Source organism: Lonchura striata, chromosome 10 (assembly GCF_050655825.1).
Source record: "Lonchura striata isolate lonStrDom1 chromosome 10, ASM5065582v1, whole genome shotgun sequence".
NCBI lineage: Eukaryota > Metazoa > Chordata > Aves > Passeriformes > Estrildidae > Lonchura > Lonchura striata.
Genome location: NC_140712.1, coordinates 19243684 through 19257683, shown reverse-complemented (window position 1 = coordinate 19257683; position 14000 = coordinate 19243684). Strand labels below are relative to the sequence as shown.

The window sequence follows — 14000 nt, the reverse complement described above, 5'->3', positions numbered from 1 at the left end:
GCACAGAACTTCTGTGATGTGCCGTCCACCATTTTAGGAGAAACACAACATGGCTGCTGGACCCTGATCAGCCATGAGGCATCCACCAGTCACCCAAAGCATGAAAACAATAGTTACTTGGGCCCTTTGAATCATTTCACTCAAAAAAGGCCACTTAGGAACTACAATCTACATGAAGACAGGTAAAGTTGATGACTGGAAGCCTCTCAGTTTACAGCTCTCAGCCATTTTTAATAATTCATGGCACAGCTACACATCCATCATTGCATTTGAGCTGGTTCTTGTTTTCTTTCGTTCTAGAGCAAGCACACAGCTATGGTAGTTTGACAGAAACTTTAATGAGGGCAATATTTAATATGGCTGTCACCACAAAGCACCTTCCTCTAATGACAGCGTTATGGAGACTCCACTGGAGTTTGTTCTTCTGACCTCAGCACACTTGTGCAAAAGGAATCTTTGGAGTGTCAGAGTGGTATCACGTAGCAGTAGTAGTGACACTTCTTGGAAGTGAGTGGATAAACCAATGAGTTTTGTCAAAACAGCAGGAGGATGTTGATAATATATTACATTTCATTCACATGAATTATTTTTTCACTATTATAGAATATACCGCTGTATTTAAGGAGTTTTTAATTTTTTACATCGAAAATACATTCACTCTTAAACTACAGAATAAATCACCAAAGCTACAGGTTTATGGCACGAGCCAGAAACCAGAACTTGGAAATACAAGTCTTGGCTGAAAGAAATTCATGTTAACAGCAGTATTTCCTGTATCTAATGTCAAAACCTTTTAATCAGAGTACTTGCTATAATTGTTGTAGCCTGGGTGATTAAAAAAAATCCATCCTTTATTTAAAAATAAACATGAATTTATTTTTTCTAGGTTATCTAGTAGCTGCGGCTTATTTTTGTTTTGAAACTAGAGATACTTGAAGTACAGTACAGCCTACCACACAACACATGCCCGGCACCATAGATCCATGGCTCCTTCCCCCAAAGACTGGCACTAACCATGACACAATGCATCTCCTTTTTCAGCAAAAGGTGAGGTCAGACACCCAAAAGCTATGAGCTGGTATCAAATTTTCTCTTGCATTTATTATTTAATTAACAAAGTATTTTGGCAAAAATTATGTGTATCACCACACCAATGTTCTTCCACGTACGCTGTCATTGCTACCAGAGTCTCTTCTATGGGAATACTTAACACAGGTTCATATCCCCACAGAGAACAGCTTCCTCTACTGAGAGGGTTTGGACTCCGCCTGAGAGATTCTCCTGACCTGCCTCGATCCTCATGAGCACACTGTAGCGTAGCCATGAACTTGGAACTTCCCTAAATCCCAGTAGTGTGCATCTAACCCACTGAGATCTACTTGTCCTAAAGGTGAAGCCACTGTTAGCTGAAAACAAGTTGTTCTTGCAAGAAAAGGCAGCTCTGAAGAGCTCACAAAAGGGACATTAAAGCTGCTTTCACTTTAATGTCTATTCAGCACTATCAGTATCAGGACAATACTGGAAAGATGCAGGGCCGTTAAGATCAAAGTGCTCATTTCATAGCTATCATAAAATGCTCAGGTCACGCAAGATCTCTCTTGAGCACTGTGATTTTCTAATTTTTACTTTTCTATGTTTTTTTTTAAGAGCAGGTCAGTAATAAGTTGCAGATTCAGACATTTCAGAATTTAATACCAGGAATCTAAGTCAAGTCTGACAGGTTCAATCTCATCAGTGTTATTAGACTTTTGTGTGAACCAGGCTGGTCTTGCCTTTATCGTAATAAACTGTGCAGTATCTGTGATTTTTGACCCTCTAAACTGAAAATTTATGTGGGATTTTATATATGTCCTGTCATTCTTAAGGTGTGAGATCATTTCTAACACAAACTTCTAGTTCTCACACTTCCCATCAGACAGCCACACGATGAAGTTGCAGGAACATTCTGACATATCACCTTGCTGTTAGCTGTGTTTACTGCAGGACATCCATGATGGTGGCACATGTCCAATAGCTATAAATATAATTTGAACCCTACCTTGCACATCAGCAGTGACTCACTGCAGATAAAGGTTTATTACAACCCGAAGAGACATTTTTGTAAAGCTTACGGGAAAGCATGTACAACTCTCTATGAACAGACTGAAGGCTTCATCCAAGCCAAAAAAAACCCCAAAAAACGAGCTGCACTCAAGTGAGGGTTCACAACTGTATTTTTTGGTTATCATGATGAATTATGTAACGAAAAAGCAAATCATCAAAAGTATTTTTGGGAATCCTGACACATATCCTCGTGAAGACGCCTTACACTTTGAGGTCCTGAGTACGCACAGAAGCACACGAGCATGGGAAGCTGTGAAAAGGAACCAGTTAAGACAGGCAGACAGGATCTCCCACTTTTAATTACAGAGTGGTGAAAGCCTGACTCAAAGGTTACTCTGATCCTAAATGCAGAATCTGAAGTGTAAAAACAAAAAATAAACATTAAAAAGCTGCTTTGTTTACACTTCAAGAAGAGCAAGATACCTCATAACAACTGGGCACCACTTTAGGCTTTTAGAATAAAATTTACACCAAAACCAGAATTTTAAAGTTTATTGTATAAGCAATTTCTTGAAAAGGAAAATCTTACGAGCATCCTTTGCTAATAAACCAATACCTTGAACTAAGGAAAAGCATTCCTGAAGTTTGATTAGACAATATCCTTAGGAGATGACAATCCATTGGCTTCACCACATGTCAACATGGTCATAGCAGATTTTGTTAAAAAGTTGTACTTGTGAGTGACCATAAAATCTTCAAAGATGCAGGAGAAATTAACATTGCTGTGTTACATACATACTAAAAATTTCCAAATGCACTAAGCTCAAAAGAAATTCAACAAGGTAAAACACTGAAGCTTCAATGTTTAATGTTTATTTTGAAAAAATTGTTTCCAGGATGATTAAAAAACAAAAAAACACAAAACAAACAAAATCCAACAACACAGTGTAACATACCTGGCACGCACAGTGCACGATTTTGCTCAAGGTCTTTTGCCCAACCAGTCATCTGAATCTTTGGAAGAACAATATCCAGTAATAGCCCTTAAAGATAAAAAACAACAAAACCAGGTTTGTCTAAAACAAGGTACAGACAAGCTCTTTAAATCCTGACAAACTTTCTGAAAACACATAAAGGAAATGTCTTTGAATAAACGAAAGTTTTACCAACAGCACAAAACCAATATTCTATCATTGTTAAGCATTAGTTCCCAAAATGAAGAAACAGGACCCAAAAATCTCCTTCTCTAGGAATTCCCGAAGTCTTGGGTTACACCCTTACATACAAATTTTACAATTTCCCCAAACATTAATGCTACAAACTCATTAAGTAAAAAAACCTAAATAATTTTCAAAGTTTAATGCAGGTTTTCACTGGTGAAACAGGACATACAGAACTTCAGTTTATATGCAAATACTGTCCTTCTCCACCAAATACAGTATTTATATATGTACCCATCTATTATAAAAATAAACAACCAACTTTTTTAATAGCCTTACTAAACTGAAACTTATACCCAAGCAGCACATAAATGTGACATTATATAAAGACAGTCTACCTGTAACTGCAAAAAAAGCTTTTAAGAAGTCCAGAAAATTTACAAAATGTGTCCCCCTCCATATATAAAAATTAGATATTTTTTTTCTTCACATCTGCATAGTAGCAAAAAGGCAAATTCCAGTTTCAAAAAAAATAACAAGTAAATTAACATATAACACAAGGTATAGCCATTCTTACCTAAGAAAAATAAGGCATGAATGAATCCTCCGGAAGGTGGTCAGGAAATAAGGTTCTGTTCACGAAATCCTACCTGAAAAAAACAAAGTATTGAAATTTTCAGTATTTTGCTTTAGAAAAGCAGCGTTAGCCATATACCTGAAGTCTATCAATCTTTAGATATTTATTAAGTCAGGAAAAACTTATGATTGCAGTAACTATCTCTTAAACTGAACTCTAAAAATAAAAGTATGAGTGGCTATACATTCCTGGCTGAAGAAAAACCCACTGGAGATGAGTGACTGACATACAACATGCATGATCTGTGATTTTCATGAATAACTGCAGTCTGCTCTTCTGTCTCCCATTACTTTTATTTTGACAGACTTAGAGCTAAAATTCCAATTTAAGGTTTTTTTACTGCAAAATGTATTACACAATATCCCTCAGCCCTTTAACTTTTTTTTTTCACATTAAAATCTTTAGCAATAGGCTAGACTAAATCAAATAAACCTTTACTGATAGCAAGGTTATTTTAAAATGGCTTCTGTCATCAGCTTCTCTGAATTGCAAGTCCTAAGTTACTTCATCTCCCCCAAAAAACATCTTTTTTGTCCTTTAGAATACAGTTTTAAAGCCTTCAACTTCTTTAACCTTTAATCAGCTCTCAAACTATATTCTTTTAACACAAGGAACACCATATTTGCACAACCTCTAGCCAACTTTTCTTGCCTTTTGTGAAAAGCCATAAGATTTTATTTTGCAGCAATTATATTTATCACCAGCATTACTTCATACTCTAAGTGTAGGATCATTCTGTAAATATACTATTTTATAAAACATTTTTATGCTGGATTAAAAGATGTATAAATTCAAACACCTACATCTTAAATATAAAAAACCCGCTGCAGAACTATTAAATAAAACACATTATGAATTACAAGTAATTTATTTTCTGGACAATTACCTGCTATTTTATTTTCAACTGTTAAAATAAACCAGTCAAAACTATTTTAAAATTATCCTGTAATATACTTAAGACAAATTCAGCAGACACCCACCTAAAGCTAGAACTTTCTTTAGGGCAAAGTGTGTATGCCAGAACCTGTTCTACACTGCAGAACTGTTGCTGGGGTTATAAAACCACCATAATCCAAATCTAAAATAAAGACACCGAACACTTTACATAAAGGTGACAGAAGTCCAGTGGTTGCTAAAACTTGTATTTCTATTTCCAAAAAAAGGGCTAACTTCAATTGTTGCAATGACAGATTCTTAATTGCAGAGGAAGTACCGAAAAATGTAGATTTACCTCCAACTGCAGTATTTAAAATCTGCACAGAGTTTTATAACCTTGCACAAGCGTACACCATCAAAATCCAACAAACATGGCTATACACAACCTCCAATTAAACCTGAAGTTTTTAGTATTTACCTTTTGCTCTTCTACAGGGACTTTTTATATATTTAGAATTACAATTTTACCCTTAAATTGGTAATTGCTGAACGCAAGCCAAGCCAAAACAAACGTCAGCCATTACATTTAAACTCGCATTTTTAGGAAGTCTTGCAATAGGTGTTGTACAACTTCTAAATTATCAGAACACCGAAATGACTATTAAAATGTTTTGTAAAGAGAAGTAACTGTGAAATCTCTGAAAAAAACTGTAAACTGAATAGTCAAAACAAACCTGATAACCATTAAATGTTTTTTAAAAGCTTTCCGTGTCAGACGCAAACTCATCCTTTTCCTTATCGTGTAATTCGTATTAAAGTAACTCTCTTTTCTTTTTGTAGTGTCGCCTAAATCACAGCTGTAGTATTTTGCCAACTTTAAACGGTAGACTTGGCATGACCGAGCTTTGTTTTTCTCAAGTTTTTAAGATTCTACATTGCCGTTTTAATTGCAAAATCAAATTTGCACGTAATTCCTAGTTTTCTTTTAAACTTCTGCGCCTGAATTGCTGTTTCTCCAGTGAATTCAATTTCTCTCTATTGTTTCATAAAGTACCAATCTGTCTCATCCGCAGCCTGTTTCTCTTACTGGTTTACAAAGAGTTAAAAGCCAACACCCCACCAAAAAAAAAAAACACTCCAAGTTTTATTTTTAAGAGAAAAGGACATGGCGTCTTTGTTCTTAGAAACTACGAAAACATATCCCCATCCGACCAGCGACGGGCAAGAAACGCTCTTTACATAGACACGGGGCTAAACATTTCAGTGATGCTGTCGTACAGACTTCACCTCTCCCCCCTCCCTCCACTGCTGCATTGGAGTTCCAGCCTGGTTTGCAGATATCCCCCTCGAACGCGGCGCCGGGGGGAACCGGTCCGCAGCCCCCCCTGCCCTCGGTGCTGCACAGGGGAGCCCAAACCCGCCGCTGCTCCCCCCGGGGCTGCACCGGGGACGGGGCGTGCGGAGCCTCCCGGGCGCTTGCAGGAGGGCGCAGGCAGCGCCCGCAGCCGCCCAGGGTCACCGGGCTCCCCTTGTCCCGCCGCCCGCCTCAGCCCAGCTCGGTCTCGGGCACGGGTCCCCGAGGGTCCCCGCGGGTCCCCTCAGCCAGCGGCGGGGGGGAAGGAGGGGGCAGGGGGAGGCAGCGCCCCCTCCCCCTCCCGGCTCCAAGGACATTTTGTTTTTCCTCCCAAGGACAAAGGACAATGAGGAGCCCGCAGACTCCGGCACTTACCCGGCGAAGAGCAGCCCGCTGACAGGCACCCGGGGCCCCGAGGACGGGGCGCTGCTCACGGCTCTCCCTGCCCGCCGTCAAGGGCGGCCCCGCGCCCGCCCGGCGAGGGAGCGGCGCGGGCAGCGCTCGGCAGCCCGGCGCCATTGCTGCCCGACCGTCGGCAGCCCCGCTCGGCAGCCCGGCTCGCCGCCCGGCGAAGCCCCAGAGCCCACAGAGCGCCGGGCCCGATTTGGCGCCCGGGAGCGGCACCGAGGGCGCCCGCCGGGCGTCTCCGGGGCGAGCGGTGGGGACAGCGCCGGGAGACGGGCGGGAGCTGCGGCTGCTCCCCGGCCATCTTGTGCCGTGTGTGTGAGGGAGCCTCCGCCGTCTCCTCTCAACTCCTTGCTCCCCTCCCCCCGCACAACATGGCCGCCCGGTCGCTCCTCACTGCGGCGGGGAAGGGGCGGCACCGCGCGCGCGCCCCGCCCCTACCCGCCCTCGGCTGCGCGCGCGCCGCGCGCCGCTCCCCATTGGCCTCCCCCCCGCCCGGGCCCCGCGCGCCCCGGCGCCGCGGCCTCCCATTGGCCCGCGCTCCCCGCCTCGGCCGCCCCCCATTGGCTCCCGCCGCCTCCTCGCGCGCCGGCGGCAGCAGCCGCCCCTCAGGGGGAGGCGGGAGCGGGCGCGGCCGCCGCCCCCCGCCTGCCCCACCTGGCCGGGCCGTCCCACCTGAAGTGCCCGCACAGCCCTGACCCCGCTCCGGACAGCGCCTCGGGCCTCCTCCTGCCTGCACTGACACAGCGCGGTTCAGCCCCCTGCGCTGGCTCCTGGCGCCCCGTTTGCCGCCATTCCAAAAACACCACCTCTCTTATCAGCCCTTGACATGAGCCAGGGACAGCTCGCCCACCAGGGTCCCCTCGGAGTCGGGGGGCCATGAACCCCTCTGTTCTGATGGGATACACAACGCTGTTGTACACCTCAGCTCCAGAGCCCGGCTGGACCACAGAGCCACACAACCCAGTCACCTGCCTGTCTGCCTCATCAGTCCCCCATTACTGCTGCTCAGAAACAGACACACAAATAAAACTAGGTATCCTGCTTTTTTCAGCCAACACCCTAGAAACTCTCTGGTGTGCCAGTCTCACTAGGACACTGTCTCCTATTTTGACTAGAGCCATGGAAACCACTTCAGATATCAGCAAAATGGAAAGGCATCCCTTAAATTCCTGGTCACTGCCATGAATCCTATGCCCAGCCCCAGTTACGGTGCTCCTCTGCAAGAAGCACACATAGGAAACATGAGAGAACTGATAATTATATCAGTTTTACTGATATAAAGTTTCACTTTAGCAGTCACTTTAAATAATATGCACACCTTTCACCTTCTTTCATTTGCCCAGGTGACTCCATTAAAAGCACAAAGAAATTGTCTAAGTCCTCCTTTTCGTATTAATGAACCTGGTAATTATGACAGAATTAAACTAATAATACTTCAAATTACTATGGAAGGCCTCAGGATCCAGTCTGGCACTAGAGATCACGCAGTTGGACTTTGACAAATTTCTCCTGAGCTGAGTCCTGGAAAAGCCACAAGTGGCCAGCTGAAAATAATCAATCCCTATGAGTTTGAGCCAAGAGTTGTATTTCCTTGCAAAATACAGAGAAAAGATGACCTCATGTATAGGATACCAGGGGATATCTACTACTTGTAGACAGTGGGATGAGGTGTTACCATCTTCAGAGAAGGGATGGTGGTGACCCACATAAAGGTGCCCCAGCACAGGAACCTCCAGTCCAGGAAGCAGTGGTGGTACAAAGGAGCCAATGCAGCTTCTCACTGAAAAGGGGCAAAATGCCTTTTTTTTTTTCCCCTCTCACAAGAAGAATTATTGAAGTTCTAGTCTATGGAGACTATGGATAGCAGAAAGCCTGTTCTTGCAACTTCTCTCCCATTTAGATTCTTGCAAAGGCCAATCCTCTTGCTCTCAGTGGAACTGCTCTCATATAGCTGCATCTAAAGGCACTTGCACAGACAGAACTCAGATGTTGTACTCCTTGGAAAACCACCAGCAGTGAAAAAAGGGGGATGAGGCAGGATCCAGATTAAAGCAGGGTGCAGCAACAGCATTTCTCCTTATGTCAGCATTTTCAGACAATCCTGCATGGTAAAACTTCATAGCAAAGACCAAAATTAGAAAATCCATGTACAATTTCCAGCCTTCCTCTTGTTTCTTCCCAAAACACAAGTATGCTAATAGCAGAATATATGTGTGATCACTTGCAATAACCACATGAAAGGGAGAAAAGAGATCAGGGATTCTAGACATAATAGTGCTTTGTAAGAGTAGTGTGATTCCAGCCAGGAGAGCTGAGATTGTGCCTGAACAAGACCTAACCTGTGTGCTCAGACTGTTTTCTGATTTTCTCTAGCTATTCCAGACTGTCTCGTGTAATAGACTGTTCCTCTAAAAAGAAAAGCCAACATAACAACCCCATGTACATTTATAGATAAATGTTTCTGGAAGACCGTTACTCTATTGCTGTTATGTGTTACCAAAAAATTACTCAAAGTCTAATATCTTAATTAAATATGTCCAGCACTGCTCTTTTGCTTCCTGGGCACCAAGACCTGAAGCAGCTCTGAAAATCCTTCTATGACCTCCTCTGTTCCTTAGCCCCGAGTAGTTGCATGGAGGTGAGCACAAGTACAGTCACTCTGCAGAGCCATGGTGTTTCTGTTCCTTACCAGGAACAAACTCTTTGCATCCCTCTTCCTAATGAAACAGTGGAACAAAATTCTCATTCCTACTCTGCAGTTACCCCATTTTTTTTCCTCTTAAATTCAGCATTTCTACACTGCAATTTCCTCTATAAAGTTCATTCCTTCTTTTTCTTTTTCAGATAATACGTTCTCTTCCTTTGTGTATCATTAGACCAAACACTTCAGCCATGTTTTATGAACCACATGTCTGAAAATAATGACACAAGTTAATGTTTCCATTACTAATTTGGGAACTATTTTCTGAGATTGCCTCTGTGGCTGGAATGCCAGATGGAGGCACAGAACCTGACTTTCTGGTACTCTATTTTCTTTTAGAACCTTTCTTCCTTCCCCCAGCCCTATGCTATTATCCCTTAGGGACAATATAAAAAGGACAGGGTAGTGCCTTCCCCACCTGTCCCAAACTGCCCTTGGTACCAGAGGACACCAAAAGGTTGGTGAAGCAGTTTATTCTTTGTTATACAGCATAGCCCACAGACCTTTGGAAATGCAACTATAATGGAAAGGCAAATATTGGAAGGCAAATGGTTGGAAAGGCAAATCTTGGACAAAATGGTTAAGTGTTGTATCTGCCTTCTGAAGTAGAAAACAGGAGCCTGAACAATACTGAGACATGTCACCAAACTTTTCTTCAACCAAAACTCTCACTTTTCAGAAGAAATCAATGCAAATTTCCTAGGCTCCTGGCCAAACAGAATAGTTAGGATTACTTGGACAGAGAATATGCAAACAGGATATGGAATGCCCTTTGAGCACAGCGAGCTGTTTGTGGCAGGCATTTAACTTCCTGTGATCTGGGTGTTTATAGACATTGTCACTTTGTCCTGAATCAAGCAGGGGCTCTATTTTCAGATTTTGTATATAACCTGTAATATGTTGGCCAAACAAACAATCTGCTTTTTTTTCCTCCCCCCTTCTGTTTCCTTCCTCAGTAATTCACTATTAAAATCACAGTAACTGCTCAAGTACATACAAATGCACCTTATAAGCATGGAACCACATTCCCCGTGTGACTGGTGAAGATGATTATGGTGTACTGATCCCAGCTAAAGATTTTTGCTACTGTCACAAGACAAACAATAAACCCAGCAGCAGCAAGGATAAAACACAGTTCCAGCAATGAACTTGTGCTGTTCATTCTGCTCCAAGTCTGGAACTGGAAGTGAAATCCAGACTTTTGCTCCAGCCGGTAATGAATAATTGCAAACACATCGACACACATAAAGAGAACTTCTACATATGCCCTTTTTGTTCCTAGGCTTTAACACCAAAAACTGAGATTATGTTAATATGGGGGGTTTGCTGACACCTCTATGGGGCTCATGTTCAGGATGATGAACCTTGTGAACAGCAAAAAAAAAATAAAATTTATTACTATGAATAATTAGAAACAAATTCTTATCAGTGTTAAAAACATATGGTAAAGAAAAAATCTTCAGTCTAAGCCAAACCCCAGTGTTTTTTCTATTTATTCAAAATGAAGCTATTTTAACCAAGACTCAGCTCTTTCTATTCCTGCTTTCAAAGGAAAGTAAGTTATTAATAAAAAGTATAAAGATGAAATGGAAGTCAGAAATGGATTCAACGTATTTTGTGGGACTTAATGGTCTCTCCTAAGCAATTTTTTAACTTGTTGGTCACAATGTATCAAAGAGTCAGCACATATTCACTGTATATGTGATCTTGTGGCCTGAGCTCAAAGTTTAGATCTAAGAGCTCCTTAACAACCGACACACCTCGCTGTTTCAGTTTTGCATGAGTTCCTGTATACAATAAAGCAAATAACAGACCAGCAACTATTGTCTAGTGAGAGGATTAATTATTATGCTTTATACTAACTCCACTAGGGAATATACAAACATTTTTCTCGGGAAATCAAATCCACTTTTCTTAAGGAGGTTTGAGACTTGGAAGTTCTTTGGTTTTATTACAGATCATCTTCAAACTAGCCCTTGTTGGCATTTTGACTAGATGTAAGAAACAGAGACCATCTCAGTCAAAGTATTTATGCTGTATTTGATCAATGTCTAACACACAGCTATTGCCTTAAATGGCAGCCCTGGAGGTATAAGAAAAGTCAGAAAGAAGCAGTAGTCCTTACTGTGCTGAAATCTTATAAGAGTTTAAAACTCTAGACTGTTTCAAACTTCAATAATGTGGGTGATTGGTTAATAATATGTTTAATTGCTTCTTAAAGTAAACCACTGGAGCTTGGAACAACAAATCTCTTTCTTTACCCCCTTTTTTAGCCCCTACTTCTTGTATGGAATGTTCCACTTATTCAAGATCACCTTTTAGGTAACAAACTATTCTGCTTGGCTTGGAAAACTTTTATAAGAGGACTGGGACATGGTAGAAAAATACTGACTGTTTTACTTGTCTCCACTTAGACACTGGAATTCATAGAAGTGTTAACAAGGTATTACATGTCTCCTTACATGAAAAAATTACTGCTTACTGCTGACATCACCTTTGACAGCAATAAGAAACTGAAGTGCACCTTCCCTAGGACTGTAATGCCAGAGGTAGAGCACCGTGGCAGGTGCTGTCACCTGGCTTACACACTTGGACTGCTCCGCACTGATCAAGTTCCCTGCCTGCAAACTTGCAGGACTGGAACCATACAAGGATTAGACGTGGTGATAGGGTTTAAAATCACTTTAAAAGGTAGAAGCTGCATTCTTTATCTCACCATTCCAGCTGGAAATGGTCTGCAGTCACAGGAGTGTTTTGTGGTCATTGTTTTAACAAGAGTTTGTTTAAAAAAAAACCAAAAAATATCGCACAATTAAGGGAACCTAATCCCATCTTACATTTCAAAATAGATACTGTTCTCCCATTTTCCAATATGTTATGGAACTGTTATGTAATGAGTCAGAATATTTTATAACTTTTAAGCCAAATCTTCAGAATATCTGGACTTTAAATGTAGCTGCAAAATTTTTAGAAGATATAGACAATGAAATTAATCTTTTTTGTCACTTCACATAATTTGAAATTCTAGCATGATCATTTCCTTATGCGCTTTTAAAGCTCACTTTCCAAAAGCATTTACCTGACCATCCTTGAAACTTATTTCCTGCAAAAGCCAGTAAAGTTTGATTGTTTAACTGTTCGAGGAATATGATCAGAAAACGGAAAACAGATTTAGCACAAATAGGTGTTTATACGTCAAAAACAAAGGACGGAGGACAAAAAATTTCTAAATATAAGCTCAAATTTTTATTTTTACACACTCTCCATTTGAGTTCTAGTGGAGACTTTGGAAAGTTATGATGATGATTGTAACAACAACTATATTTTCTTGGTAAATATCCTTGGAGTTTTGGAGGCAAAGAGTTTCATACTAGCCTTGCAAACATGAGGAATTTCACTCAGGCTGAACAAGATAAATTACAGCTACTCTAGAATGAAAAGAAAAACAGCCCAGGCCTCCAAAACCACAAGTATAGATCTGGGATTTTTATTTCAAGCAAGTTTCAAGCCTATTTCTATAATGATCTTCATTCTCGTCTCCCGTGTGCAGGTGGCACCGTAGGGCATTTATTGATTGCTATATAAAAGTTGACAAAATGATGCATTATTCAGTAAATTGCCACATGCAGGGAAAAGAAACGGTACCTTTTTTTTCTGAAATCTTACAAGCATATAGTTTTTTATTTCATAGACAGTGTGACAAAGTACTGAATCACCCTGTTGTAATGCACCATATACATAAAAGACCCCTTATGTAATAATTCAAAACAAACTTCTTTGTATTTGTCAATACTTGCTAGATGTCCAATTTTTGTTGTAGTGAGGCACCGACACCCTTGGATTAGAATGTCACCTGAACAAAAACAGCTCCTGTGTCAGGCTGATGCTTCTCCTGAGCTTTTATATTTTCTTCCTACAGTCAATTCATTATAAACTGGCTCCTGCCAGGACTTCACCCAACTCAGAAAGCTCATCAGGATCTAGAGCAGCTCTGGGCATATCAGGCATGTAAACTCCAGAATTACCAGCAGACAAGAGATTTTTATGCTGAAACAAATATTTCCCCTCTCTCTGACCAACCCAGTAAGGGTGACAATCTTGTCTCAGCTTAAAACTATTCACAGTGCACTTTTTTTTTAATAGTCAAAGTTTTATATTAGGTGTTGAGCTGTGACAAAACGTAAGCAGCCGTAGAAAACACTGTTGGTACAGTCCTGTAACAAAATTAGGTCAACGGCTTTTTGTGCAATTAAAGCAGCAGAGCATACACAAGACATTTTGGCTGAGACACGCACAGTGCTCGATCACCACCTGAAAAATTAGTCACCTGCATTGCCATTTCACCCAGAGGAAGATCCCAACAAGGCTCTATGTGGCCAAAACAAGATTGATTTTCTTCAAGATTTAATCATGCATCTAACCAGAATCTATCACTTCTCTCTATAAATGTGTCTTAAGTGTAGAAACATTTAGTTTAATGACAAAAGCTGAGATTTTGATCTCTTCTTGTTACTCCAAACACATGGGACATAAGTTATGTGCCTGTGCTTTTAATTCAAGGCTGAGTAATTACATTTAGGCCTAGGGAATCGCTCCAGTTTTTTCTTAGTGTCTAAACCAAATGTTGTCCTAAGGATTTGGAAGCACATGAAGTGAATTAGGGATGAACATGTAAGGCAGTACTTGGAAAATGCAACTGAAGTGAACTAATCCAGTCTGTAGAAGGGAAAGAAAACCTGAAGTAGAGGTCTAAATTTCAACAGTAAGAACAAGCACGTCGTAACTTTGCACATACAGATATAATGCATCACCATTCTTTTA

At 41.2% G+C, this 14000-nt stretch overlaps 1 protein-coding gene across 5 annotated transcripts in view; it reads right to left on the bottom strand.

Moving 5' to 3' along the window:
- The window catches only part of CHD2 (chromodomain helicase DNA binding protein 2), an 85430-nt gene that overhangs the window by 64424 nt on the left and 7006 nt on the right, over positions 1-14000 (bottom strand). For 2 of the 5 annotated variants that reach the window (XM_077785926.2, XM_085588897.1), the window contains exons 1-3: positions 6446-6859; positions 3781-3853; positions 3000-3086 (exon numbers count right to left, since the gene is read on the bottom strand). The gene's annotated coding sequence lies outside the window, so the exon portion shown is untranslated. Of the gene's footprint in view, positions 1-2999; positions 3087-3780; positions 3854-4070; positions 4093-6445; positions 6860-14000 lie in introns of those variants that run through there. The other 3 variants (XM_085588893.1, XM_085588894.1, XM_085588896.1) reach the window with 2 other exon arrangements.